Below are 27,409 nucleotides of genomic sequence, written 5' to 3' on the forward strand. Positions count from 1 at the left end.
CGACTTTCAGGTAACTGGCACCCTTAATGATCCTATGCCACACACACTCACCTGCCATTTACAGTAATTTCCTTCTTTGTTCACTTTTTTCATCCCTTTCCCACCCGGTTGGTTCCATCTGTTCATCATCTCTTCCATTTGTCTCCACCTATCATCTACCTGCCTCCATATCAGCTCCCTACAGAACGACAATCTTTCCTACTCCTCTCAGTCCTGATGCCAGGTCTTGGTTCTGTAAACGTCAACCCACACCTTCAGCCTCGAAGATGCTGGTTGACCCACAGAGTTCATCCAACATTCAGATATTGTAACAAATCTAAAGGCTGTTGTATCAAACAGGCTCTATTTGACCTTTACAGACATTCTCTCCTCTTCCCTCTTTCATTGGGCAGGAAGTACAAAGAGCTCACGGCACAGACTAGCAGTGGTAGCTTCTACCAACCACTATAAAGCTAATAAATATTTCCTTCGTACAATAGATGGACTCTTGACTTCACTGTCTACCTTATTATAGAATGCTGAGTATGGAACATTAAGGCACAGTACAGGCCCTTTGGCCCATGATGCGTGCTGACCTTTTAACCTTCTCTAAGATCAGACTAGCCTTCCTTGTAACTTTCCCAAGCTCTTCACTGTAACTTGGTACATGTGACAATAACAAAACAATTTTCAATTCCAATAGTTCCTCAAACCATGGTGTCACCTATTACAGCCACCCAGGGGAGGAGGCACCAGAAGCGGTGTGAGAGAAGGCACTGGGATCTGTGGTAGATGAGGAGGCTAGTCCCAGCAGGCTGGCTCTTCCATCAATTTTGCTCTCCAGTGTTTGGTCCCAGGAAAACAAACTGAATTCTCTTCGACTGACCCAGCACGAGGTGAGGAACTGCCATGTGCTGCTTCTTACAGAAAAGTGGCTCCAGGACAACACTTGATGTGTCATCAGTCTTCAGGCCATGCTGCACAAGGGCCTGTACTGAATGTGACTGTATGTGCTGGATCACAACTATATATGCAATGTGTGACTATATGTACTGTGTTTTGCACCTTGGCCCCAGAGGAACAATGGTTCATTTAGCTGTATACTGTAGGCTGTATATATTGTTCAATGACAAATAAAAACTTGAACTTGAAACATGCAGGGGAAACTTGGCAAGAAAGATAAGGGTTAAAGAATTGTGCAAGTAGTAGATAAACTATATGTATGCTGGGGCTTCTGTTAACTATGCTAAAGATCTCTGGTCTTGAAGCTGAGGAGGTTCTGCAGAACCAAGAAGAACTAAAAATATCTCTTCCTTATAGGGTTTTCTTCAAAGCAAGAAGCTCCTTATGAAATCTGTTATCTAAAGTTTCTGATGTAAGTTTCTTGCTGAAACCTCTGAGTTCCTCCAGTAGATTGGTTGTTGCATCTGAAATTTATCTGTTAGAGTATAAGATTATTACACATAGGAGGATAATTATGCAATTTGGCCCATCAAGCCTGCTCTGCCATTGTGTCATGGCTGATTTATTACCCCTTTTAACCCCATTCTTCCACCTTCTCCCCATAACCTTTGACGTCCTTACTAATCAAGAACCTATCAACGTCCAGTTTAATTATACCCAGTGACTTGGCCTTCACAGGTATTTGTGGCAACAACTTCCACAGATTCACCAACCTCTGGCTAAAGAAATCCTTCTATTCTGAGGCTGTGCCTCCGTTCCTAGATACCCCCACTATAGGAAACATCGTCTCCACGTCCATTCTATCTAGGCCTTTTGATATTTTATCAGTTTCAATGAGATCCCTCCTCATTGTTTTAAACCCCAGTGAGTACAGGCCCAGAGCCTTCATTCATTCCTCACACATTAACCCTTTCATTCTGGGATCATTCTCGTGACCCTCCTTTGGTCCATCTCTAATGCCAGCACATCTTAGATAAGGAGGCCAAAGCTGCTCACAGGATTCCAAGTGCAGTCTGACAAATACCTCATAAAGCCTCAGCATTAAACCCTTGCTTTCATATTCTCATCCCCTTGAAATTAATGTTAATATTGCATTTGGCTTCCTTACCACTGACTCAACCGGCAAGTTAGGCTATCCTACATGAGGATCCTAAGACCATTTGTAACTCTAACTTCTGAAATTGTTTCCTGTTTAGAAAACAATCTATGCCTTTATTCCTTCTGCCAAACTGTATGAGCATACACTCCCCTACACTATATTTCATCTACCACTTCTTTTCTCATTCTCCCAATCTAAGTTCTTCAGCAGACTCTCTGCTTTTTCAAAATTACCTGCCCCTCTACCTATCTTTGTATCATCCCCAAATGTGGCCACAAAGCCATCAATGGTGTTATACAATGCATTGACAAAAAATGAAAAGAAGTGGTCCCCACACTAAGCCCTGTGGAACACCACTATTACCCACAGCAAACCAGAACAAGCCCCCTTTATTCCCATTCTTTTCCTCCTGCCAGTCAGCCAATCTTCCATCCATGCTAATATCTTTCCTCTAATACCACGGACTCTTACCTTGTTTTGGGGTTATCAAATGTGGCACCATCTCAAATGCCTTTTGAAAATCTGAGTAAGCAACATTCACCAACTCACCTTTGTCTATCCTGCCTGTTACTTCTTCAAAGAATTCCAAAAGATTTGTGAGGCAAGATTTCCCTTTAAGGAAGTCATGTTGAACTTGACCTACCTTATCATGTGCCTTCATGTTTCTCAAAACCATTCCAGAACCTAGTGGTTCTTGAAATGCCTCCACTAGTAATGCTTCCACAATCTCTTCAACTACCTCTTTCAGGGCCCTGAGGTGTAATCCATCTGATTCAGGTGATCTATCTACCTTCCGACCTTTCAGCTTCCCAAGCACCTTCTCCAGAACTAAGCTCACTTCTGCCCCTGACACTCTTGAATTTCTGGTATACTACTTGTGTCTTCCACAATGAAGACTGACACCAAATGCTCATTATGTTTGTCCACCATTTCTTTGTCCCACATTACTACCTCTCCAGCGTTATTTTCCAATGTCTGATATCCACTCTTGCCTCTCTTTTACTCTTCATATATCTGAAAACACTTCTGGTATCCTCTTTATGTTATTGGCTAGCTTACCTTCATAATTCAATTCTTCTCTCCTTACATTTTTTAAAAAATTTGCTTTCAGTTGGCTTGTAAAAGCTTCCCATCCTCTAGCGTTCTATTTTTGCTATATTACATATATGACCTGTCTTGGTCTAACCAAGCAGAGTCCACTGCCAAGAAGGCCCACCAGCGCCTTTACTTCCTGAGAAAGCTGAAGAAATTTGGCCTGTCCCCTAAAACCCTCACTAATTTTTATAGATGCACCGTAGAAAGCATTCTTCTAGGGTGCATCACAACCTGGTATGGAAGTTATCCTGTCCAAGACCGGAAGAAGCTGCAGAAGATCGTGAACCTAGCCCAGCACATCACACAAACCAATCTTCCATCCTTGGACTCACTTTACACCACACGCTGTCGGAGCAGTGCTGCCAGGATAATCAAGGACAAGACCCATCCAGCCAACACACTTTTTGTCCCACTTCCCTCTGGGAGAAGGTACAGTAACATGAAGATTCATACGGCCAGATTTGTGAACAGCTTCTTTCCAACTGTGATAAGACTGCTGAACAGATCCTGACCCGGATCTGGGCTGTACCTTACAAATATCTGAACCTGACTTGCACTACTTTAGTTTCCCTTTTCTATTTTCTAATTATGATATATAATTTAAATTTTTATTATATTTACTTCGATTTGTACTTCAGGGAGTGCGAAGCGCAGAAACAAATATCACTGTGATGATAGTACGCTCTAGTATCAATTGTTTGGTGACAATAAAGTAAAGTACATGCCTTCTCTTTTCCTTTTATGATGTCTTTGACTTTCCTTGTCAGCCATGGTTGCCTTATCCTCCCTTTAGAATACTTCTTCTTTGGGATGTAGCTATCTTGCACTTTCCAAATGGTTCCCAGAAACTCCAGCCATTGCTATTCTGCCGACATTCCTGCTAGTGTCCCCTTCCAATCAACTTTGGTCTGCTCCTCTCTCATGCCTTTGTGGTTCCCTTTATTCCACTCTAATACAGGATACATCTGTATTTAGCTTCTCCCTTGCATGCTGTGTTGTTGCTGGAGTCATGCTGGCATTTGCAATCTGACTCCAGCACATTCTCAAACTGTATTGGGCATTGACACAAACTCAGCATTTCACTGCATGTTTTGGTGTACATGTGACAAATAAACTTAATCTTTACTCTTAAACTTCTGACATCAGGGAAATATTTGATGAGATTTCTTAAAGAGGATTAAATACCTTCCCAAAAAGTTTTATGCTCCCAAGCAGAGTCACAATGGATTCAGTTTGCTTTCAAAGCAGGTAGCATTAATGTCTTGGAGTTTCAAGAGGTGAAACGAGATGGCTTATTTCAATCATACAGGAATTTATCTGCCCACATTGAATGACAGGGCATGATTATAGCTTGCATTTGAGAACTTGCCTTCAAGGGGCTCAGACCAAATCCCTAAAATTGGCCTGAAGGTTAGTTGAATACATATATTTCAGAGATTACTGTACACAAAGGAAGAAAGTTTCAGCAGGAGAGACAAAAGGAAATGTTTTGCTGAAGAAAACAGAAACTGCTTCTTCACCATTTTTGATAAATTATGCAGTAAAATCTCAATCAGCTGAATGGTGTAGTTCTGCTCCTGTGTCCTATAGCTCTGTAGAGGGGGGTTGAGAGGGATAATAAATCAGCCATGATGGAATGGTGGAGCAGACTTGATGGGCTGAAAGGCCTATTTCTGCTCCAATCTATGACTTTCTCATAACCTTTGTTCATCTTGATGAGTTCAGCTCCAACAATGTTCAGGAGGCTTCACATAATCCAGTTCAAAGTAGCCTGCTGGATTCATAGCCTATCCACTTCCTAAATATTCAATTTCCTCAACATAGCATGGACCATCTGCAAACTGTGCTGCAGTTAGTCTCCTAGGTTACCCCCAAATCCTTGACCTTTACAACCAAGAAGGACGACTGAGTTGCAGGTGAATGTGATCACCACCTTTTCCAGGCTTCCATCAAATTTATAGACTTGGAAGTATATCTCTGTTTCTTCATTACTGCAGGGACTAAATCCTGAAACTTCTTAATTCATGCTAGTCACCTTCACCATGAAGAATGCAACGGTTACAGAAAGCAATGGGTGGCATTGTAGTGTAGCAGTTAGCATTATGCTTTCCAGCTCCAGTGACCCGGGTTCAATTCTGCTGCTGTCTGTAAGGAGTTTGTATGTTCTCCCCTGTAACAACGTGGATTTCCTCTGGGGTTCCGTTCTCCTCCCACGTTCCAAAGACATACGAGAGTAGTAGGTTAACTGGCCACATGAAAATAATTGGGCAGCATGCCCTCATTAAGCCAGAAGAATCAGTTACCATGCTGTATCTCTAAATAATAAAAATATAATAACTCATCACCTCACTCTCAAGAAATAGCAGTTCAGGGGGCACATTAACAACGTTTAAAAACCATCTAGGTCAGTAGACAGATAGGAGAGGCTTCGCAGACTATGGACCAAGCGTAAGTAGGTAGATCTAGGTCTCTGGGTAACACAGCTGAACCTAGTAACACACACAAAATGCTGGAGGAATGCAACAACCAGACGATATCCATGGAAAAGTGTAAATAGATGATGTTTCGGGCTGAGACTCTTCATGAGGACTGGGGAGAAAAGATGAGAAGTCAGAGTAAGAAGGTGGGGGAGGGGAGGAAGAAATACAAGGTAGGTTAAACCAGGGGGACGGGGGGTTAGGGCGAATGGTGAAGTAAAGAGCTGAGTAGTTGATTGGTGAAAGAGGTAAAGGGCAGGAGAAGGAGGAATCTGATAGGAGAGGACAGAAGGCCATGGAAGAAAGGGAAGGGGGAGGAGCACTAGAGAGATGTGATGGGCAGGCAAGGAGATAAGGTGAAAAAGGGAAATGAGAATTGGGAATGGTGGAGGGGAGGTGGTGCCCATTTCCAGAAATTCAAGAAATCAATATTTATACTATCGGGTTGGAGGCTACCCAGACGGAATATAAACTGTTGACCTGTCAACCTGAATGTGGCCTCTTCAGGATAATAGAGGAACCCGCGCACTGACGGAATGGGAATGGGAAGTAGAATTAAAATGGGTAGCCACTGGGAGATCCTGCTTGTTCTGACAGATGGAGGATTGGTGCTTGGTGAAGCGGTCTCCCAATTTACGTCAGGTCTCACCAACACACAGGACGCCACACCAGGAGCACTGGGTACCGTAGATGACCCCAACAGACTCACAGGTGAAGTGTCACCTCACCTGGAAGGTAGTGAGGGAAGAGGTGTGGGGGCAAATGTAGCACTTGTTCCTCTTGTAAGGATAAGTACCAGGAGGGACGAATGGACAAGGGAGTTGCATAGGGAGAGATCCCTATGGAAAGCAAAAAGTGGGGGGGGGGGAAGGATTTGATTGCTGGAGAAATCCCATTGGAGGCAACCTAATCTGGAACTCTTCCTGAGACATAAATGAATCATAAAGCTAAAAAAAAAACTAACTGCTGGAGGAATTCAGGGGTTTGAGCAACATCAATGTGTGTTAGACCTTAAAGTACAGGAGCAGAATTAGGCCATTTGGCCCACCAAGTCTACTCCACCATTCAATCTCCGCTGATCCTTTTTTTTCCCTCCTCAGCCCCACCCCACGTCCTTCTCCCGTAACCATTCTCAAGAACCTTTCAATCTGCCTTAAATACACCCAATGACCTGGCCTCCACAGCTGCCTGTGGTAACAAATTCCACAAATTCACCACCCTCTGGCTAAAGAAAAATTCTCCACAGCTCTTTTTTAAATTGACGCCCCTCTACCCTGAGGCCGTGTCCTCTTATTCTAGACTCTCTCACCATGGGAAACATCTTTTCCACATCTACTCTGTCTAGGCCTTTCAACATTCAAAAGGTTTCAAAGAGATCCTTCCCCCCCCCCCCCCCCCCCCCATCCTAAATTTCAGCAAGTACAGACCCAGAGCTATCAAATGTCCCTCGTATGATATCTCTTTCATTCCTGGAATCATCCTTGTGAACCTCCTCTGGACCCTCTCCAATGCCAGCACATCTTTTCTTAGATGAAGAGTTTAATGCTGTTCACAATACTCAAGGTGAAGCTTTACTGTTGCTTATAAAGCCTCAGCATCATATCCTTACGCTTGTATTCTGGACCTCTTGAAATGAATGCTAGCATTGCATTTGCCTTCCTGACCATCGAATCTACCTGTAAGTTAACCTTTAGGGTGTTCTGCACAAGGACTCCTGAGTCCCCTTTGCATCTCAGTTTTTTGGGTTTTCGCCACATTTCAGAAATAGTCTACACATTTATTTCTTACTACCAAGTGTGTGACCATGCATTTTCCAACCACAAACAAATGAGAGAATTTACAGATGCTGGAAATACAAGCAACACACACAAAATGCTAGAGAAACTCATAGATGCTGCCTGATCTGCTGAGCTCCCCCAGCATTTTTTGTGTGTTGCTTGGATTTCTAACATCATGTTTCATTTGCCACTTTCTTGCCCATTCTCCTGATCTGTCTAAGTCCTTCTGCAGCCTACCCATTTCTTCAACTTACCTGGCCCTTCACCAAACTTCGTGTCATCTGCAAACTTGGAAATAAAGCCAATTATTGCTGTACAGCATAAAAAGCAGTCCCAACACCAACCCACTTATTTGGGAGTTGCAGAAATGCTGATACTTTGAATGTAAAATCAGGATTGAATTTTTTTTTCCAGAATCTCTCTTCATTTATTCTACGTAGTCTCAAACCCAGCTTGTCTCTGCAACCCTAATGACCAAATATCTGTGGTTGTCACTGACAAACTTGCAAAAGAAGAAGCAGATAAGTGGTAGCACCCATTGCACAGAAAAGGTCACTTCAAGAAAAGGACATGTGCTGCAATATTTTCTCAGGGTTACAAAACCAAAGATTCTTATCATAGTGCAGCTGAAGAAAGTAGTAAGTTTTTCAGTTCTGCTTTTGAACTACATCCATCACATATAGACAAACCCAGCAAAGACTTCCCACTCTTAACTTTCAAATTGACATTGATTTTCATTTGTTTCAAAGGTGCCCATGTGTTTTAATGCCAGACTTGTCTGCTTTCCAAATCAGCTTCTCCATGGAATATTTATCTGTACTGATTATCTGACTATTTGATTTAATACTCTCTATCTCGCTCTCCCCTAACATTCATAAGCAAACCTTTTCACGATATCATTTTATCGAGTAACACCATCTCAGAGATGTGCTTCATCCGAATTGCTTTACTTGCAACCAGCCACATCTACAAACTTACTGTAATGTCTCAGTGTCATTCCATATTCAACTGAGGATCATTAATTTGTCCCAGTGGAGAGCCTTATGAATTCCTGAGATGCTGAGAGCAGTGTTGTCTGGAGCTTAGCCATATGACACTTAGCACCTGGTAGGATCACCCATGGCAGTAAGGTTAAGGGGAACTTTCGGATAAATAGTAATCTGATCAAAACTTCAACGATGGAGCTGAAAGAAAATAACACATCACACCGGCAGTGAAGGCAGAGAAAGGCTGAGGCAGAGAAGGGTTCCCAGTCAGTTTACATTCCATGCCACTGGACTTTGATCCTAATCTGTCAAAGACCACATAGTGGATGCCTGTCATCAAACTCTAAACATTAAACAAAGTCATGCACAAGCGTTCTCCGTTAAGAGAGTCCACTCTAACACCCTGGATCAAGTCCTGTAATGAACAGAAAGTGGTAAAGGGATGGGATTCTGAGGTCAGGAAACCCATAATGCACCAGAATATGTGAATCCCAGGTTGGTTTCTACAGCCACCTGAAGACCCACCAACAGATAACCACTTGGGAGAACATCATAGTCAACTTGACTGATTGCATGACCACACTATATACCCTATCCTTTTGGATTTCCACAAATCTTCAAAGGAGTAAGAATGGTCCAGGGATCTAGATTGGTTTCTCCACCTCTCAGGCTGTGGTCAGCTTATCAATTATTTTCACATTCATTTCCAGGGGAAAACTGCTCTTATGCACACCTTTCCTAACCTCAACTTCAGAATCATAATACCCATTGGTGAATTATACCCAAGTAATTTAATCTGATTCAAAAAGTATTTTGGAAATTGTTTTGTTTCGTATATAGAATATTGAAAGTATCATTCCATCCGATTCAAGAGCTCTTATTGTCAGCTCTTATTACAGTAAATCCATTACCTTTTTTAAACTTTAAGGCAATATTCACATGAGGTCCAAGAAAAGTGTGGTGTGATTCATTTTGGAAGGTCACACTTAAAGACAGAATACGGAGTTAATAGCAGTATTCTTAACAGTGTTGAGGAACAGAGGGATCCTGGAGTCCACGTCCATAAAAGTAGGAGCACAAGTTAATAGGGTGGTTAAGAAGGCATACAGTATGTTGGCTTTCATTTTGGGGGACTGAGTTCAAGAGCTGCAAGGTGAAGTTGCAGCTTTGTAAAACTCTGCTTAGATCACACTTGGAATATTGTGTTCAGTTCTGGTCAACACTTTATAGGAAGGATGTGGAAGCTTTAGAGGAGCTGCGGAGCAGTTTTGCCCAGATGCTGGATGGACTAGAGGGCAAATCTTATGTAGATAGGCTGAGCAAGACAAGGCTTATCTCTTTGCAGAGGAGGAGCATGAGAGGTGACTCGATAGAGCTGATAAGAGCCAGAGATTGAGTGAACAGCCAGAAACTTTTCTCCCAGGGTGCCACAGTAGCATAGCAGTTGGCGCGGTACCATTACAGTTCAGGATGTCAGAGTTCAGAGTTCAACCTCAGCATCCTCTGTGTGGAGTTTGTATGTCCTCCACATGTAATGCATAGGTTCTCTCCAGGTGCTCTGGTTTCCTCCCACAGTCTAAAGATGTACCAGTTGGGAGGTTAATTATCCTATCATTAGACTAGGGTTGTTAGGCAGTCCTGCTCAAAGGGTTGGAAGAACCTATTCCACATTGTATCTCTAAATCAAAAAAAAAATGCCTAGTACAAGGGGGCATACTTTTAAGGTGTTTGCAGGCAAGTATAAGGGAGATGTCAGATGTAGCTTTTTTTATAGACACTTGTGGGAAGAGCTGGCAGGGGTGATGGTAGTTAGGAACAATTAAGAGACTCTTGGACAGGCACATGGATGAATGAAAATGGAGAACTATGTAGGAGGGAAGGGTTAGATTGATCTTAGAGTGGGTTAAAGGGTTGGCAGCACATTGTGGGCCATAAGGCCTGTACTGTACTGTACTGTTCTATGTTCTATAAGCACTTCGTAGAGACACAATGCACTGCAGATGCTGGCAACTAGAGCAAACAACAAGCAAGCTGCTAGAAAACTCAGCAGGTCAAGCAGCATCTGTGGGGAAGATAAAGGAATTGTTGATATTTTGGTTCAAGGCTCTGCATCAGGACAAAATGTCATACATTGTGGTGAAGCAAGTCATTAACTTTGTTCACGTTAAGACTCTGACAACCTAGGGAAAACTCGTAATGTCAGGTTAGAACTTTTCATCATTCAGGATGGGTCATAATATTGAACAAACATCTCTTGCTCTTATATTTGTGAATAGTATATCTTCTTATTACTACCATCAGGGAAGAATTACAGAAGCCTAAGGACACACATTCAGTGTTTTAGGAACAAATTCTTCCCTTCTGCTATCAGACTTCTGAGCAGCCAGTGAACCTATGAACACTACCTCATTAACAAGCAAAAATCTGCAGATGTTGGAAATCCAAGCAACACACACAAAATGCTGCAGGAATTCAGTAGGACAGGCAGCACCTATGGAAAAGAGTACAGTCGATGTTGCAGACCGAGACCTTCCATCAGGACTGGAGGGGAAAAGATGAGGTGTCAGGGTTAGAAGGTGGAGGGGGGGGGGGGGGGAGAGGAAGAAACACAAAGCGATAGGTAAAACCAGGAGAGGTGGAGGGGAGAAGTGAAGTCCTGTAAAGCTGAGTCTGAAAGAGATACAGGGCTGGAGAAGGGGAGTCTGATAGGAGAGGACAGAAGGCCATGGAAGAAAGAAAAAGGGGAGGAGCACCAGAGGGAGGTGATGGGTAGGTAAGAAGATAAGGTGAGAGAGTGAAAAGGGAATGGAGATATGGTGAAGTGGAGGGGGGGCATTATCCAAAGTTAGAGAATTCAGTGTTCATGCCATCAGGTTGGAGGCCACCCAGATGGAATGTAAGGTGTTGTTCCTCCAATCTAAGTGTGGCATCATCGCACAGTAGAGGAGGCCATGGACTGACATGTCAGAATGGGCATGGAAAGCAGAACTAAAATGGGTGGCCGTTAGGAGATCCTGCTTTTCTGGTGGTCAGTGAAGCAGTCTCCCAGTCTATGTCAGGTCTCACTGATATACAGGAGGCCACACTGGGAGCACCAGATACAGTAGATGATCCCAACAGACTCACAGGTGAAGTGTCATCTCACCTTGAAGGGCTGTTCATGTCCCTGAAAGGCAGTGAGGCAGGAGGTGTAGCATTTGTTCCACTTGCAAGGATAAGTGCCAGGAGGGAGATCAGTGAGGAAGGTTGAAAGAACAAGGGAGTCACGTAGGGAGTGATTCCTGTGGAAAGGAACAAGTGGGGGGAAGGGGAAAGATGTGCTTTGTGGTGGGATCCCACTGGAGATGAAGGAAGTTCCAGAGAATTATGTGCTGGATGTGGAGGTGGTGGGTGAGGACAAGAGGAACCCTATCCCTGGTGGGGAGCTGGGAGGACAGGGTGAGGGCAGACATGCGTGAAATGGAAGTGACGTGGTTGAGGGCAACATTGATGGTGGAGGAAGGGAAGCCTCATACTGTGAAGAAGGACAACATCTCCTTAGTTCTGGAATGAAAAGCCTCATCCTGAGAGCAGATGGAGGAATTGAGAGAAGGGGATGGCATTTTTACAAGTAACAATGGGGAGAGGTATAGTCCAGGTAGCTATGAGAGTCTTCTATGACTTCTCTAACTTCCGTTAATGCCTCTCTTCACCTTCTTACCCCATCCCTGACAATACTTAGTTGTTTGTTTTTTTTCTCTCTCTCTGTCCATCACTCTGCCTGTTCTCCATCTCCCTCTGGTGCTTCCCCCTCCCCCTTTCTTTCTCCTGAGATCTCCCGTCCCATGATCCTTTCCTTTCTCCAGCTCTGTATCACTTTCGCCAATCACCTTTCCAGCGCTTAGCTTCATCCCACCCCCTCCGGTCTTCTCCTATCATTTCGCATTTCACCTTCCCCCCACTACTTTCAAATCTCTTAGTATGTTTCCTTTCCGTTACTCCTGATGAAGGGTCTCGGTCCGAAACGTCGACAGTGCTTCTCCTTATAGATGCTGCCTGGCCCGTTGTGCTCCACCAGCATTTCGTGTGAGCTGTGAGAATCAGTGGGTTTATAAAAGATATCAGTAGATAAGCAATCTCCAGAGATAGAGACAGAGAGATCGAGAAAGGGGAGGGAGGTGTTGGAAATGGATCAGGTAAATTTAAGGGCAGGGTGGAAGCTGGAGGCAAAGTTGATGAAGTCGACAAGCTCTGCATGGGTGCTGAAAGTAACACCAATGTAGTCGTCGATGTAGCGTAGGAAATGTGGGGAAGTGATACTGGCGTAGGCTTGGAACATAGCCTGCTCCACGTAGCCTACATGAAAGCAGGCATAGCTGGGACTCTTGGCTACAGCTTTTGTTTGAAGGAAGTGCACTACCTCACTGTTTTGTTCTCTTTTATTATGGTAACTTATAGTTTTATTGTGTATTGTACTTTCCTGCTGCTGAAAAACAACGTAGTTCAAATGTCAGTGACAATAAACCTGATTTTCATCCTGACTCTATTTATTACATTATTATCATAAATCATAATGAAAACTTGACAAAGTAAGTTGACAATTAAAGAATTATGAGATTAATGTGTAATAGATATATATTTTGGTGTCTCTGTGATAGGGATCTTCATTTTCTCAGCTCCAAGGAAATGCTGCAGGACATGTGCCTTCCTTAAAGCATCTATTTTTGTGCAAACCACTTGTCTGTTAGTTACTTTGGAAGTTTGTTAACAAAGACAATAGCTGTTTGGTCATTGGGTTGACAGAGGCAATCGGTCTGGGAATGGACACTGCAAGAACAAAGTGCTGGGAGCATCTGCAGGAAGATCTTGTCCTTATTTCACCCCAGCAATACATGGATGGATGGATAGACTTATGCAGTTGGCAAGAACCTGAGGGTAATCTGAAGGTGCTCTGGTTGCTGTCATATTGGATGCAGTCACTCTTGTCATGCACTTGAGTGAAGCTCACCAGCATCATATGTTTGAGCAACTGGTTATTTTACAGGATTGGTCTGCCTCACTGATGTATATCCAACTGCAAGATCTCTGGGAGACCTTAAGAAAGGTCCAGAGGCAGAGGCAATGAGGGAGGTTATTCAGACTGAAAGGGAAATGAGATAGATGATCTTGTTAAAGAAGTATTTTGAGGTTAAGAGTCCATCTTACCATACTAGGGTAGTGGGATAGAAGCTGTCCTTGGACCTGTTGATACGAGCTGTCTGGGGTTTGTATTTTCTGCCAGATGGGAGAAGGGTGAAGAGAGAATGTCCATGGATGAGGTCTTTTATTATGCTGGCTGTTTTACTGAGGTAGTGAGGAGAGTCTATGGAGGGGAGATGGGTTTCCGTGTTGATTATGCTGGCTGTTTTACTGAGGTAGTGAGGAGAGTCTATGGAGGGGAGATGGGTTTCCGTGTTGATTATGCTGGCTGTTTTACTGAGGTAGTGAGGAGAGTCTATGGAGGGGAGATGGGTTTCCGTGTTGATTATGCTGGCTGTTTTACTGAGGTAGTGAGGTGTAGAGAGATTCCATGGAGAGGAGGCTGGATTCATTTACATTGATTTTGAATAGTTGAAGTTTCAACACCATTCTCGGTATCATGATGCTAATCACAGCCTGCCAATATAGAAATTATCATTTATCTTAAGTGTCTTATTTCAGTTAGTCACCTTTCCATGCTAATGTATTGCCATCAATATCAAGAGTTCTTACCTCAAGCCTTTCATGTTCCGCCTTTCAAGTACCTTCTGGGAACTGAAATACACAACATCCAGACTCCCCTTTGCACATCCTGTTTGCTACATCTTCAAAGAACATTAATAAATGTGCTAGACAATGATTTTGTTTCATAAAATCAAGTCAATTTCGCTCAACTACACTCAATGACCACTTTATTACACCTGTTCATTTAATGCAAATATCTAGTCAGCCAATCATGTGGCAGCAACTCAATGCTTAAAAGTATTCAGACATGGTCAAGATGTTCAGTAATTGCTCAGAGCAAACATCAGAATGAGGAATAAGTGTGATCTAAGTAATTTTGACTGTGGAATGATAGTTGGTGCCATATGGGGTGCTTCGAGTACCTCTGAAACTACTGATCTCTTGAGATGTTCACGCACAGCAGTCTCTAGAGTTTACAGAGAATGGTGAAAAATCAAAAACATCTAGTGAGCAGCAGTTCTGTGGGTGCAAATGCTTTGTTAATGAGAGAGGTCATAGGAGAATGGCCAAACTGGTTCAAACCGACAGGAAGACAACAGTAACTCAACTAACCACGTGTTACAACAGTGGTATACAGAAGAGCATCTCTGAATGCACAACACATTAAACTTTGAAGTGGATGGGCAACAGCAGCAGAACTCAGTGTCCACTTTATTAGGTACAGGAGCTACCTAATAAAGTGGCCACTGAATGTATATTATATCCTTAGGGTCATAGAGCACTACAGCACAAAACAGGACCTTTGGCCCATCTAGTCTGTGCCTAGTCCCATCGATTCACACCAGGATCATCGCCCTGTGTACCCTTTCCATCCATGTACTTATCCAAACTTCTGTTAAACATCCATCCACCACTTCCACTGGCAGCTCATTCTACACTCTCTCCCCCTCTGAGTAAAACAGTTTCTCCTCAGGATCCCCTTCAATATTTCAACTTTCGCCCCTAAGCTATCACTTCTAGTTCTCGGCTCAGCCAATCGCAACTAGCATTTCTTTGCATACCTCTATCAAATCTCGCCTCATTCTCCAAGACTTCAAGTCTCGACATGTTCAGTCTTTCTCTCTAACTCAAGTCCCAGCAGCATTTTCTCGGTACTCTTTCAATCATATTGACATCTTTCTTGCAGGGAAGATGTCAGGTAAGTTACCGCAACTGCTCACGGTACTCAAAATTAGGCCTCAACAATGCCTTTTACAACTTCAACATAAAATCCCAACTTCAGTAATCAATACTTTGATTTATGAAGGCCAGTATGCCAAAGGCTCTCTTTATGGCCCTATATACTTGTGATGTCACTTTCAAGGAATTATGGATCTCAATTTCCCAGAATTCTTCTTCAGGTACTGCTGCTACTTCCTTAATAACATTCTATTATTCACCAAAGACAAATTTTAGGATAATTGGCCCAGTGTTTTCTGCTTTCTGACTCTGTCCATTGATCAAGGACTTTCCTCTCACAGTTTTTAGATCCACCAGGGCTTTTCCAGAAAAGAGAGATTTTTGGAAAGAACAGGACCAATGCATTGACTATGTTTGCAGCCACTTCACTTTGTATCTGAGATGCTTCATATTCCAGAGACCTAACAAGTTTAGTCACACTCATTTGCCTGATATCTTTTCCGTAGTGAAAATGATAGTGATTGTGAAGTTCTATTCACACCCTTATGCTCCACACTCACTCAAGTACAGCATTGGGAAATGATTGTGACTCAGAACTGCAGTGGAAATAAGAAACAACCCAGTCACGGGCGAAATGATTCTATAAGGACTTTAAAACTAGCTACATGTTAATGCAGACCACAGAATAAGGGGGCCTTGCAAAGAAGAGTTGCTCAGACATCAGTGAAGCCTGACTACCAATCATGAGGAAGAAACACCAGCTGCTCTATATCATCAGGAGTTTGAGGAGCTCTGGTTGCCAATACCTCTTGCAAATTTCAGCAGCTGCACCATGGAGAGCATTCAGACTGATTACATCACTGCCTGGTTAGGAGACACCAATGCACAGGATTGCGAGAGGTTGGAGAGGGGTAATTCCATTTCTGATTTCTGAATCTGTAAAGGAATGGTCAAATGAATATATCACTGTCATAATGGGGACAGGAGGCTGGACCCGTGCAGGATGCAAGCACTGAAGTACTAGGAGCAGGACAGGAACAAGTAAACGATGGACAAGATGTGGTGACCGTGGTATGCGTGAGGGACATGACGTTCGGGGTGATTCTGGGGTTCTGGGAGAGGCTTGGAGTTCAGGCAAGGCAGGAGCTTGGAGTTCACTGGGCAGGCCACATAACTCCTGGGCAGGGCCCAGACCTCCCAGGCAGGAACACAGGGGCCTGGGCACAACCCATCAACAACAGGAGATAGGTAGGGGCAGAGACCTCTGGGCAGGCTGCATAACTCCTAGGCAGGTCATGGGGCATCTGGGTAGGTTGCAGGGCACATGCCATCAGCAGCAAGGGATGGAAAGGGGCAGACTCCCCCACCAGGCAACAGCAGTCCAGCCAGGCTTGCCCAACAGAGGCAAGGGATAGGAAGGGAACCAGGTCCACAGTGACTGCCAGACTTACTCAAAGAACTCATCTTTAACAAGGGGGATCTCCAAACCAGAAGACCATAGTAAGCAAAATAGTCATGACAACCCCCAACTCCACTCAGCCCCAGAGCCCCCTATATACACCGCCAGCTGATGGGCAACAGGTGCACCTCCTTGAGTCCAAACAAGCCACGAGGATCCACAGGTGTGACTAATTGGGCTCAAGGGTAAAAGGAGGGACGGCTACAAGACCCGGAGTCCAGAATCCGTGGACCGGATCAAGACCCGGAATGCGGGCTCCAGACCGGACCATAACAATCTCTCTATGACTCTATAACTAGAAATGGTGAGAATGAGCTTGTCATAAAAGATTACACTCATGCTGTTTGTGCAAAATAATGCTGAATGGAAATGACAAAACTTACCTTCCACAACAGTAAATGAGACATAAAAACCCCTGCAGATGTTGGAAATTTGATATAAAATCAAAAAAATTAATGCTGTAATCTTTCAGCAGGTCAGGTAGCAGCTGTGCAAAGGAAAAAAATAGAGTTCATATTTTTGTCCCCATTTGATGGAACTAAGACAGATTGAAAACAAGATAGTTTTAAGTTGCAGTGAAAATGAGGTAGGGATGGAAAGGTTGAAGGGAATGTGGGAATATTTATTGATTTATTTAGCAATACATTGGGGGAGTAGGCCCTTCTGGTCCATCGAGCCATGCCACCTCAGCAAAGCCACACCCCCGATTAACCCTAACCTAATCACAGGACAATTTACAATGGCCATTTAACCTACCTGGTATATCTTTGGTCTGTGGGAGGAAACCAGAGCATCTGGGGAGAAACCATACATTCCACTGAGAGGACATACAGAGACGCCTTACAGAATGGCACCAGAATTGAACTCCAAAGTCCGGAATGCTCTGAGCAGTAATAGCATTGCATCAACTGCTACACTACTGTGGCACCTATCTGTAAAAGAGGGAGACCAACTGGGTTAATATATCTGTTGCAGCTAATGGGAGATCAGCCATCTTTAAAGAAACATAATCTGTATCTAATTACAACACCATTTCCACGGTTGTACTTGGATATTCTTTCCAACATTTTTCAGTGTGCTTCAATCAAATAACTTCCAATCGACTGAGAACACTTAATTGCAGTTGTTTGGCGTTCAGTCAATGGAGTGGGAGGATCTGAGCTACTAGTTAATTAACAAATTCCTTAAGCTTCAAATCATTGCAGTTATTTAAAATCACATCCCTGGCCAGTCTCATCGCTTGTAATGAAAACTCAATCTCAGCCAAAAACACAAACATTCACATGAAACACGATAACATTCTAATAATCAGTTCTGCTATCTCTATGGAAAAGTATTTAAGCACTACAGCACTCAATATGGTCACATCTAAATGTGTTATTTGACAAAACAATACACTGTAAAAAATCAATACTCAACTAAGTATTTGGAAATCTCAATAGTTCAGCAATTGTCTCAGCAAGTTCTGTTTCCCACCCTGCTTTTAAGTTTATAGTGCCTGTTTGACCTTATTTCCCAAACTCCTTTTAAACTCCCCAGGGCCCCATTTCCCAGATTCCTTTTAAGCTTCCCAGGGCCTCGTTTCCTAGATTCTTTTTAAACTCACCATGCTCCATTTTGCAACTGCATTATAAATTCACCTTACTCCTTTCTTATATTCATCTGAACTCATTTCCAATGTTCCACCTGAATTCACCAGGGCTCCATTCCCATGCTTCTTTTATGGGTGGATTTGGTCCACCTGGTTTACTGGAGAATTTCAATACACTATCTTAACATCTAGATAAAAGGTAAGTTAAGAGTGTACTTGTGTGTTGCAAGGACTAAAATCCAACAGGACTGAGAATCTGCCAAATTGACACCATCAAGTTCCTAAAGGTACTGGATTATTGGAGTTGTACTGAATATTTTACTTACTGAGTACTTTGCTTCAGTATTCACTACGGAAAAGAATCTTGGTGATTGTAGGGATGACTTGCAGCGGACTGAAAAGCTTGAGCATGTAGATATTAAGAAAGAGGATGTGCTGGAGCTTTGGGAAAGCATCAAGTTGGATAAGTCACCGGGACCGGATGAGATGTACCCCAGACTACTGTGGGAGGTGAGGGAGGAGATTGCTGAGCCTCTGGTGATAATCATCAATGGGGACAGGAGAGGTTCCGGAGGACTGGAGGGTTGCAGATTTTGTTCCATTATTCAAGAAGTGGAGCAGAGATAGCCCAGGAAATTATACACCAGTGAGTTTTACTTCAGTGGTTGGTAAGTTCATAAAGAAGATCCTGAGGGGCAGGATCTATGAACATTTGGAGAGGCATAATATGATTAGGAATAGTCAGCATGACTTTGTGAAAGTCAGGTCATGCCTAATAAGCCTGATTGAATTTTTTGAGGATGTGACTAAACACATTGATGAAGGTAGAGCAATAGATGTAGTGTATATGGATTTCAGCAAGGCATTTGACAAGATACCCCATGCAAGGTGAATTGAGAAAGTAAGGAGGCATGGGATCCAAGGGGACATTGCTTTGTGGATCCAGAACTGGCTTGCCCACAGAAGGCAAAGAGTGGTTGTAGACAGGTCACATTCTGCATGGAGGTCGGTGACCAGTGGAGTGCCTCAGGGATCTGTTCTGGGACTCCTGCTCTTTGTGATTTTTATAAATGACCTGGAGGAGGAAGTGGAGGAATGGGTTAGTAAGTTTACTGATGACAGAAGGGTTGGGGGTGTTGTGGATAGTGTGGAGGGCTGTCAGAGGTTACAGCGGGACATCGATAGGATACAAAACTGTGCAGATGGAGTTCAACCCAGATAAGTGTGAGGTCCTGACGAAGGGTCTCAGCCCAAAACATCAACAGTGCTTCTTCCTATAGATGTCGTCTGGCCTGCTGTGTCCCACCAGCATTTTGTGTGTGTTGCTTGTATTTCCAGCATCTGCAGATTTCCTCGTGTTTGCTTTTTAAGTATGAGGTGATTCATTTTGGTAGGTCAAGTATGATGGCAGAATATAGTATTAATGGTAAGACACTTGGCAGTGTGGAGAATCAGAGGGATCTTGGGGTCTGAGTCCATAGGACACTCAAAGCAGCTGCACAGGTTGACTCTGTGGTTAAGAAGGCGTACGGTGTATTGACCTTCATCAATCGTGGAATTGAATTTAGGAGCCAAGATGTAATGTTGCAGCTATATAGGACCCTGCTCAGACCCCACTTGGAATACTGTGCTCAGTTCTGGTCACCTCACTATAAGAAGGATGTGGAAACCATAGAAAGGGTGAAGAGGAGATTTACAAGGACGTTGCCTGGATTGGGGAGCATGCCTTCTGAGAATAGGTTGAGCGAACTCAGCCTTTTCTCCTTTGACTGGAGGAGGATAAGAGGTGACCTGATAGAGGTGTATAAGATGATGAGAGGCATCGATTGGATGGATAGTCAGAGGCCTTTTCCCAGGGCTGAAATAGCTAGCACAAGAGGAAACAGTTTTAAGGTGCTTGGAAGTAGGTACAGTGGAGATATCATGGGTAAGTTTTTTACACAGAGAGTGGTGAGTTCGTGGAATGGGCTGCCGGCCACGGTGCTGGAGGCAGATATGATAGGGTCTTTTAAGAGACTCCTGGACATGTACACGAAGCTCAGAAAAATAGAGTGCTACGGGTAACCTTAGGTAATTTCTAAGGTAAGGACATGTTCAGCACGGCTTTGTGGGCCGAAGGACTTGTATTGAGCTGTAGGTTTTCTATGTTTCTATGTTTCTAATACAGAATGGTAAGTATTGTAGATACACCCCTGATGGTATGAGTCAGCTCAAAACTTTTGAGAATATACATTTCAATTCAAGTTTCAAAATTACTGATAAAAAATCAGAAACGCTGCCAAGTTACACAATAATATAGAAAAACACAGAAAGGGTGCGTTGCTGTTTCTGCTAGGCTTAGGCATATGTGAGCAAATGCAGATGGCTTCTCCAGCCAACTCATAGGTTTACTTGAAGTTAAAGTGTCTGGAAATTCATGGGCATAGATTCTTAAGCAGTGCAAGCTAGCTGGACGGGATGTTTGGATCAGTACTTGGTTCTAAAGGGTTTTTCTTGCAAACAATAACCAATTCAGGTAGTTGATGGTGTTCAGAAGAATGCTGTGGTGAGGGGGGATCTCACTGAAACCCACTAGAAACTAAAAGGCCTGATATTCTCCTAGTAATAGAAATGAGGACATTTCCATTATTAAGAGAACCTCACATCCAAAGGCACAGCCTCAGAATAAAAAGGTGTCCCTTTTAGAACTGAAATGAGGATGAATTTATTCAGCAAGAGGTTTTTGAGTGTTTGGAATACATTGCCACAAATGGTGGTGGAGATCAGGTCACTGGGTGCATTTAAGGCAGAGATTGATAGTTTCTTGATTGGTAAACAGATAAAGGTTAGGGGGAGAAGGCAGGAAAATGGGGTTGAAAAAAAATCAACAATGATTAAATAGCAGAACAAACTTGATGGGCAGAGTGGCCACACTCTGCTCCTTTATCTTATGTTCTCATGGTCCTATGCAAGTAGTGGAATAGGCACCTTGTTTACTAAGGGTGTGAATAGGAGGAGGAGGAGGGAGAAATGCTGACACATCTTTGCGCACCAATTTCCAGCTTGCTCCTTAGGAAACTAGTTGAATAGTGCTGACGTCTACACAAGAAAACTGGAGTTGAAATAGGCCACTTGACCCCTCCAGCCAGCCCACAGTTCCACCAACTGTGCAAACACTCTCTTCCCTGCTCTGTTCAAACCCATACAAACTCAAATGCCAAGAGATCAGCAGCAAATAATATTTGAATTTATCACAAGATTAAAGATCAGCCAAAGTTTGGCTGCACTTTTCCCAGTGTGGAACTTTCCTGACCCCTGACTCCAAGTACTGTGTTACCAGCACTTTATAAAGACATTGTCATTGAAGAGTTTTTAATGACTGCAGGGGTGTTGGACAGCAGAAAGCTGTTTATATCTCTTTCACTTCCTCCTTCCCTCTGATGGTTCTAACTACTCCCTCTACCACTGCCAAACCTGAGTCTCACTGTAACCCTTTGAATAGCCTCATTGTAGCCAACTCCCTGAAAGAAGGAATTTCCACTAAAATTAGCTGAGTAACTGGTGAGATGTTGAGGGTGCTGGCTGCAATGAGACTGACACTAATTCTGCACTAAATTACTTTATTCTTCCCACATGCCCATTAACTTTCCACCCAGCCCCACCACCCCAACTCCGTTTTGGCCACTCAGTTACACACTGGGAGCAACTTATAGTGATAGAATAACCTACCAATCCACACTTCTCCAAAGTTAAAGTCTAAATAAAATTTATCCAGAGTACATATACAGTACCACATATGGTATTACCTTGAGATTAATTTTCTTCCAGGAATTGATGAGAAAGTGAAGAAAGTCGACAGCAGGCCGGTGGTGTAGTGGCATCAGCACCGGACTTCGAGGTGAATGACCCTGAGTTCGAATCTGGCTGACTCCTTGCACACTCTCCATCTGTACTGGGTTCAGCGTTGAGCCTCTAAAGAAACCAGTCAAATGCTATGAAAGAGGCAAAAAATAGCCACAAGGTGTGGAAAGGAACAATAAAAGTAGAATCTATAATTGTACTATCTTGTATCAGAAATAGAATATAATCCAATTTATGAAATTCTATGCATAAGACTGACAAAGTGCAAAAGAAGGCAAATTATGTGCATACATTTATATAAATGCTGAGAATATGTAGGGTCCTTGAAATTGAGACTGACTATAGAGGAATCAGTTCAGGGTTGTGGTGACTGAAGTAATTCACACTAGTTCAGTAGTCTGGTGGTTATAGGGTAATACAACCATGGTGGGATTCAGGTGATCGCAGGCAGAACGTGCAGACTTCACACAGACAGCACCCATGGTCAGTATTGAAACCTTGCCTCTGGTGCTCTGAGGCACAGTATTGTTAGCTCAGACACTGGGCTGCCTGAGGTTGAATGGGTCAGATTCAGTATCAGGTTTAGTATCATCGACATATGTCTTGAAAGATGTTGCTCTGCAGCAGCAGTACAGTGCTAAGTTACAAAAATAACTACTGCAGAAGAGGAATAGCAAGGCTGTGATCATGGGTTCATGGACCATTCAGAAATCTAATGACGGAGGTGAAGAAGCTGTTCCTAAAATATTGAGTGTGGGCTAACAGGCTCCTGTACTTCCTCCATGATGGTAGTAACAAGAAGCGGGCATGTCCTGGGATGGTGAGAGTCCTTAATGATGGATGCCACCTTTTTGAGGCACTGCCATTTGAAGATGTCCTTGGTGGTGTTTTGATGGCTGTTGTATTTTGTGAACTTTGTTGTTTTGTGACAGCTGTGCAGTGTGAAACATCAAAAATTACTATATGTTACAATAATAAATAAATAATGCAAAAGGAGAATAGCAAATTAGTATTCATGAACCATACAGAAGTGTGATGGTTGAGGGGAAGAAACTGCTCCTAAAACTTTGAGTGTGGGTTGGGTATTCAGGCTTCTGAGCCTGGTGAGATAACTTAGTGATGGACGCTGCCTCCTTGAGGTACTACTTTTGAAGTCGTCCTCGATGGTAGGGAAGATTGTGCTTGTGATGGAGCTGGCTGAGTCTACAATCCTCAGCAACCTCTTTCCCGAAGCTGCACAGTGGAGCCCCTGTACCAGGCTGTATTGCAACCAATGAGGATGCGCGCGACTGTACATCTGTAAAAAAAATTTGCAAGTGTTCTTTGACGACATACCAAATCTCCTCAAACTCCTAATGAGCAGAGTTGCTGGTGTGCCTTCTTCAGAACTGTATCAATATGTTGGGCCCAGGGAAGATCCTCTGAGATGCTGATGCACAGGAACTTAAAGCTGCTTTACCTTTCCACCACTGAACTCTCTTTGAGGACTGGTGTGTGTTCTGCCAACCTTCTCATCCTAATGTGATGGCATTGAAGGTGAAAGGCCTGATGAAGTATCATTAGATCCTCTGTGGTACATGTGGATCTACACATGTAGCCCAGATGGGTGCTGATTCCCTGATTAGTGGGACTTGGAAGTTAGTTCAAACACTGGAAACTGGGGATCTTCCCATGTAAATAAAGACATGCCACTTGCAAGTGGAACACAGAACGTAGAACAGTACAGCACCGGTCCTTCAGCCTGCACTCCAAGATCAATCTAACACTTCCCTTCCACATAGCCTTCCATTTTTGTTTCATCCATGTGCCTATCGAAGAGTCTCCAAGTGTCACTAATTTATCTGGCCCTACCACCACCCTGAGCAGCATATTCCACATACTTACCACTCTCAGTGTGAAAAAACAGTTACCTCTGACACCTTCCCCCCTCTATATTTTCCTCTATTGCCTTAAAATTATGTCCTCTGTATTAGCTGTTTCCACCCTGGGAAAAGGGGCTGTCTGTCCACACTACCTATGCCTTATCTATACCCTATCTATCTGTGCCCTTATGACCTAAGCCTTACCTCTCTCTCTTCTACTGTATCTATCTATGCCTTATCTCTCTCTGCTATATTTTTCCATGCCTTTTTTAGCTATTCCATATCTGTCCCATGCCTTGCCTATCTTCGCTTTATCTAAGTCTCTTATCATCTTATGTACTTCTATAGAGTCATGTCTCATCCTCCTTCACTCCAAAGTGAAGACCCCCTACATGGCCCTACTCAGAGTACTTGGCCTCGGAATCACTAGATTTCTCTCCCGCCACTTTCTGCTGCCGCTGTAGATTTTCCTCCTCACTCTTGAGATGGTGACCAGGGCAGCTGCATGCTCATACCTCAGAGCACTCATAGCTCAACAGCTGGCTGTCAGGACCAATGCATTTATGTTTAAGGCAGTCCTAGCTGAAAAGAGAATATGAAATTTTCCATTAAATGAACATTTTTTGTAGTGTATCTAAGAGCTTATGACACTAGGGATACAGTTTATAAGTGTGAGGTGATGCATTTTGGAAAGTCAATCCAGTGTATGACTTACACAAAGAATGGTAGGACACTTAGGGAGTGTAATGGAACAGAGGGACCTTGCACCACAGGTATGCATTTTATTGATAGCAGTGTCACAGGATGACAGGATGGTGAAGAAAGCTTTCAGTTTGCTGACCTTCATCAGTCAGGGCATCGATTATGGGAGTTGGGATATTATGCTGCAGTTGTATAAGTTGTTGGTGAGGCCAATTTTGGAGTACTGTGTACTGTTTTGGTCACCGTGTTATAAGAAAGAGTGTGATTAAAGTGGAAAGAGTGCAGAACAGGTTTACAAAGTTGTCGCCAGGACATGAGAGCCTGAGTTATAGGGAAAGGATGGCTGGGCTGGGTCTTTATTCCTTGGAATGTAGGGGAAAGAGAGGAAAAGTTAATGGAAGCTCACATTATTGTATTTTCTGCATTGTGTTCTGCTTCTCTTTTACTGCTAAAGTTAGATATTTTTGGTTAAAATTAGGTACCCCTGTATAGGAACCTGGGGGGTGGTCAGACCCCACTTGGAGTACTGTGCTCAGTTCTGGTCATCTCACTACAGGAAGAATGTAGAAGCCATAGAAAGGGTGCAGAGGAGATTTACAAGGATGTTACCTGGATTGGGGAGCATGCCTTATGAGAATAGGTTGAGTGAACACGGCCTTTTTCCTTTGGAGCGACGGAGGATAGAGGTGTATAAGATGATGAGAGGCATTGATCATGTGGATAGTCAGAGGCTTTTTCCCAGGGTGGAAATGGCTAGCATGAGAGGGCACAGCTTTAAGGTGTTTGGAAGTAAGTACAGAGGAGATGTCAGGGTTAAGTTTTTTACACAGAGATTGGTAAGTGTGTGGAAGGGGCTACTGGCGATGGTGGTGGAGGCGGATGCGTTGGGGTCTTTTAAGAGACTCCTGAACAGGTATATGGAGCTCAGAAGAACAGAGGGCTATGGGTAACCTTAGGTAATTTCTCAGGTAAGGACATGTTTGGCACAGCTTTGTGGGCTGTAGGGCCTGTATTGTGCTGTGGGTTTTCTATGTTTCTGTGTTATAGAAATGTTAAAATTATGAGAGGTATAGATAAGGTGGATGGTTTGAGATTTTTCCCCAGGGTAGGGGAATCCAAAACTAGAGGGTAAACGTTTAGAGTGAGAGGGGAAAGATTTAAAAGAAACCATAGGGCAACCTTTTCATGTGGAGGATGGTGAGTACATGGAACGAGTTGCCAGAGGAGTGGTCGAGGCAGGTATTATTATTTAAGAAGCACTTGATAAATACAGGGAGGGGCAGGGCTTACAGGTATCTGGGCTGGATGCAAGAAAGTGGTCTCGACCCAGAACGTCGACTGGTTATTCATTTTCATAGATGCTGCCTGACCTGCGAATTTCCTCCAGCATTTTGTGTAGCTAGGTAGATAACATTGCCAGCATGGACTGGTTGGGCCAAAGGGGCTGTATCCATGCCATATTGCTCTACCATTCTATGACTCTGGAGAATAAGTGATGCGTTCTACCAAGAACATCGTATTAAATGAAAAAGGATCATTTGCTGAATTCTGAGCTATAAGTAGAAAGGATTTCCAAATTTGCCTGAACAAAGAAAAGCTTTTCCTTTTTATATCCTTTCCAGTCGATAGGGATACCTTTTACTGAAGGCCAAACAATCTGGAGCAGACACACTCCAGTCACTGACAGCATTCAGGGGTTGAATTAACTAGCGGCACACACACCTTTTGTTCTGCCTTGTGCTCACCCAGCCTTGCCTTGGAACTGAGCTCCATGCCTCCTCCCAGCCAGTTTCCCCGATGATATCACTGTTCAAACAAAGAATAAATCTAATAAATAAAGTGAAACAGAAAGCTCCTATACCCTGGAGCTTCATGTTGTGTCAAAAGTGTAAGCTGCCAGTTGCTCAATCAATAGTCATTAAGGGAACTTTTAAATATATTATTCAACACAATGCAAACACAGTAATCACAATTGGCATTACTCCTAAGTGCATTAACTAGTTGTTAATCCATTACGAAAGGAAGATGTAGCACTTTTCGCAATGTCCCAGTGCACTTTAAAGACAGTGAATCACTTTTGGTCTACATTGCTATGAGGAAACAGCAGACCCTCAGTACTCTCCACTTCCCCACTGCAGCAAAGGGGATTCCAGGAATCACAAGAATAAACTGCAGTGGCAAAGAATATGCTGTCACCTTCTGTTTTTGTTTCTGTTTTCAAATGAGGAAACAAGTTGCAGGGAGAGTGATGGAGGGGTGGAAAGGACACTCTCCTTGGCCTGAGTTCTGTGGTGGTCAGTTATTGAAGTCATCTGATGGACAGGTTAATGAAGAAAATGAGAGAGAGAGATAAGTGAGTGTTTAAAAGATGTTAAATGTACATCAGCGGTGTAGGAAAGGTCTGGCAATCCCAAAGTGGTAGTGAAGACTTATTGAAGCTGAGGCATTAGTCAGACTGGACTTAAAGTATCGTGAGCAGTTTTGGGCCTCTTGTCTAAGAAAGGATGTGCTGACACTGGAAAGGGACTAGAGGAGGTTCGCATGAATGGGCCCAGCAATGAAAGAGTTGACTTAAGAGGAGCGTTTGATGACTCTGGGCCTGTATTTACTGGAGTTTAGAAGAACAAGGGTCAATCTCATTGAAACCTATCGAATATTGAAAGGCCTAGATCAAGTGGATGTGGAAAGGATATTTCTTATAGTGTGAAGTCTAGGAC

At 43.3% G+C, this 27,409-nt stretch overlaps 1 long non-coding RNA gene across 1 annotated transcript in view; it reads right to left on the reverse strand.

Moving 5' to 3' along the window:
- Nucleotides 1–26,499, reverse strand: part of LOC140735180 (uncharacterized) — a 40,332-nt gene extending 13,833 nt beyond the window's left edge. The window contains exons 1-3 of the long non-coding RNA XR_012100712.1: nt 26,415–26,499; nt 22,074–22,239; nt 17,454–17,629 (exon numbers count right to left, since the gene is read on the reverse strand). This is a non-coding gene — a long non-coding RNA (uncharacterized lncRNA). The remainder of the gene's footprint in view (nt 1–17,453; nt 17,630–22,073; nt 22,240–26,414) is intronic.
- Nucleotides 26,500–27,409: the final 910 nt, after the last annotated feature.

Source organism: Hemitrygon akajei, chromosome 11 (assembly GCF_048418815.1).
Source record: "Hemitrygon akajei chromosome 11, sHemAka1.3, whole genome shotgun sequence".
Classification (NCBI taxonomy): Eukaryota; Metazoa; Chordata; class Chondrichthyes; order Myliobatiformes; family Dasyatidae; genus Hemitrygon; species Hemitrygon akajei.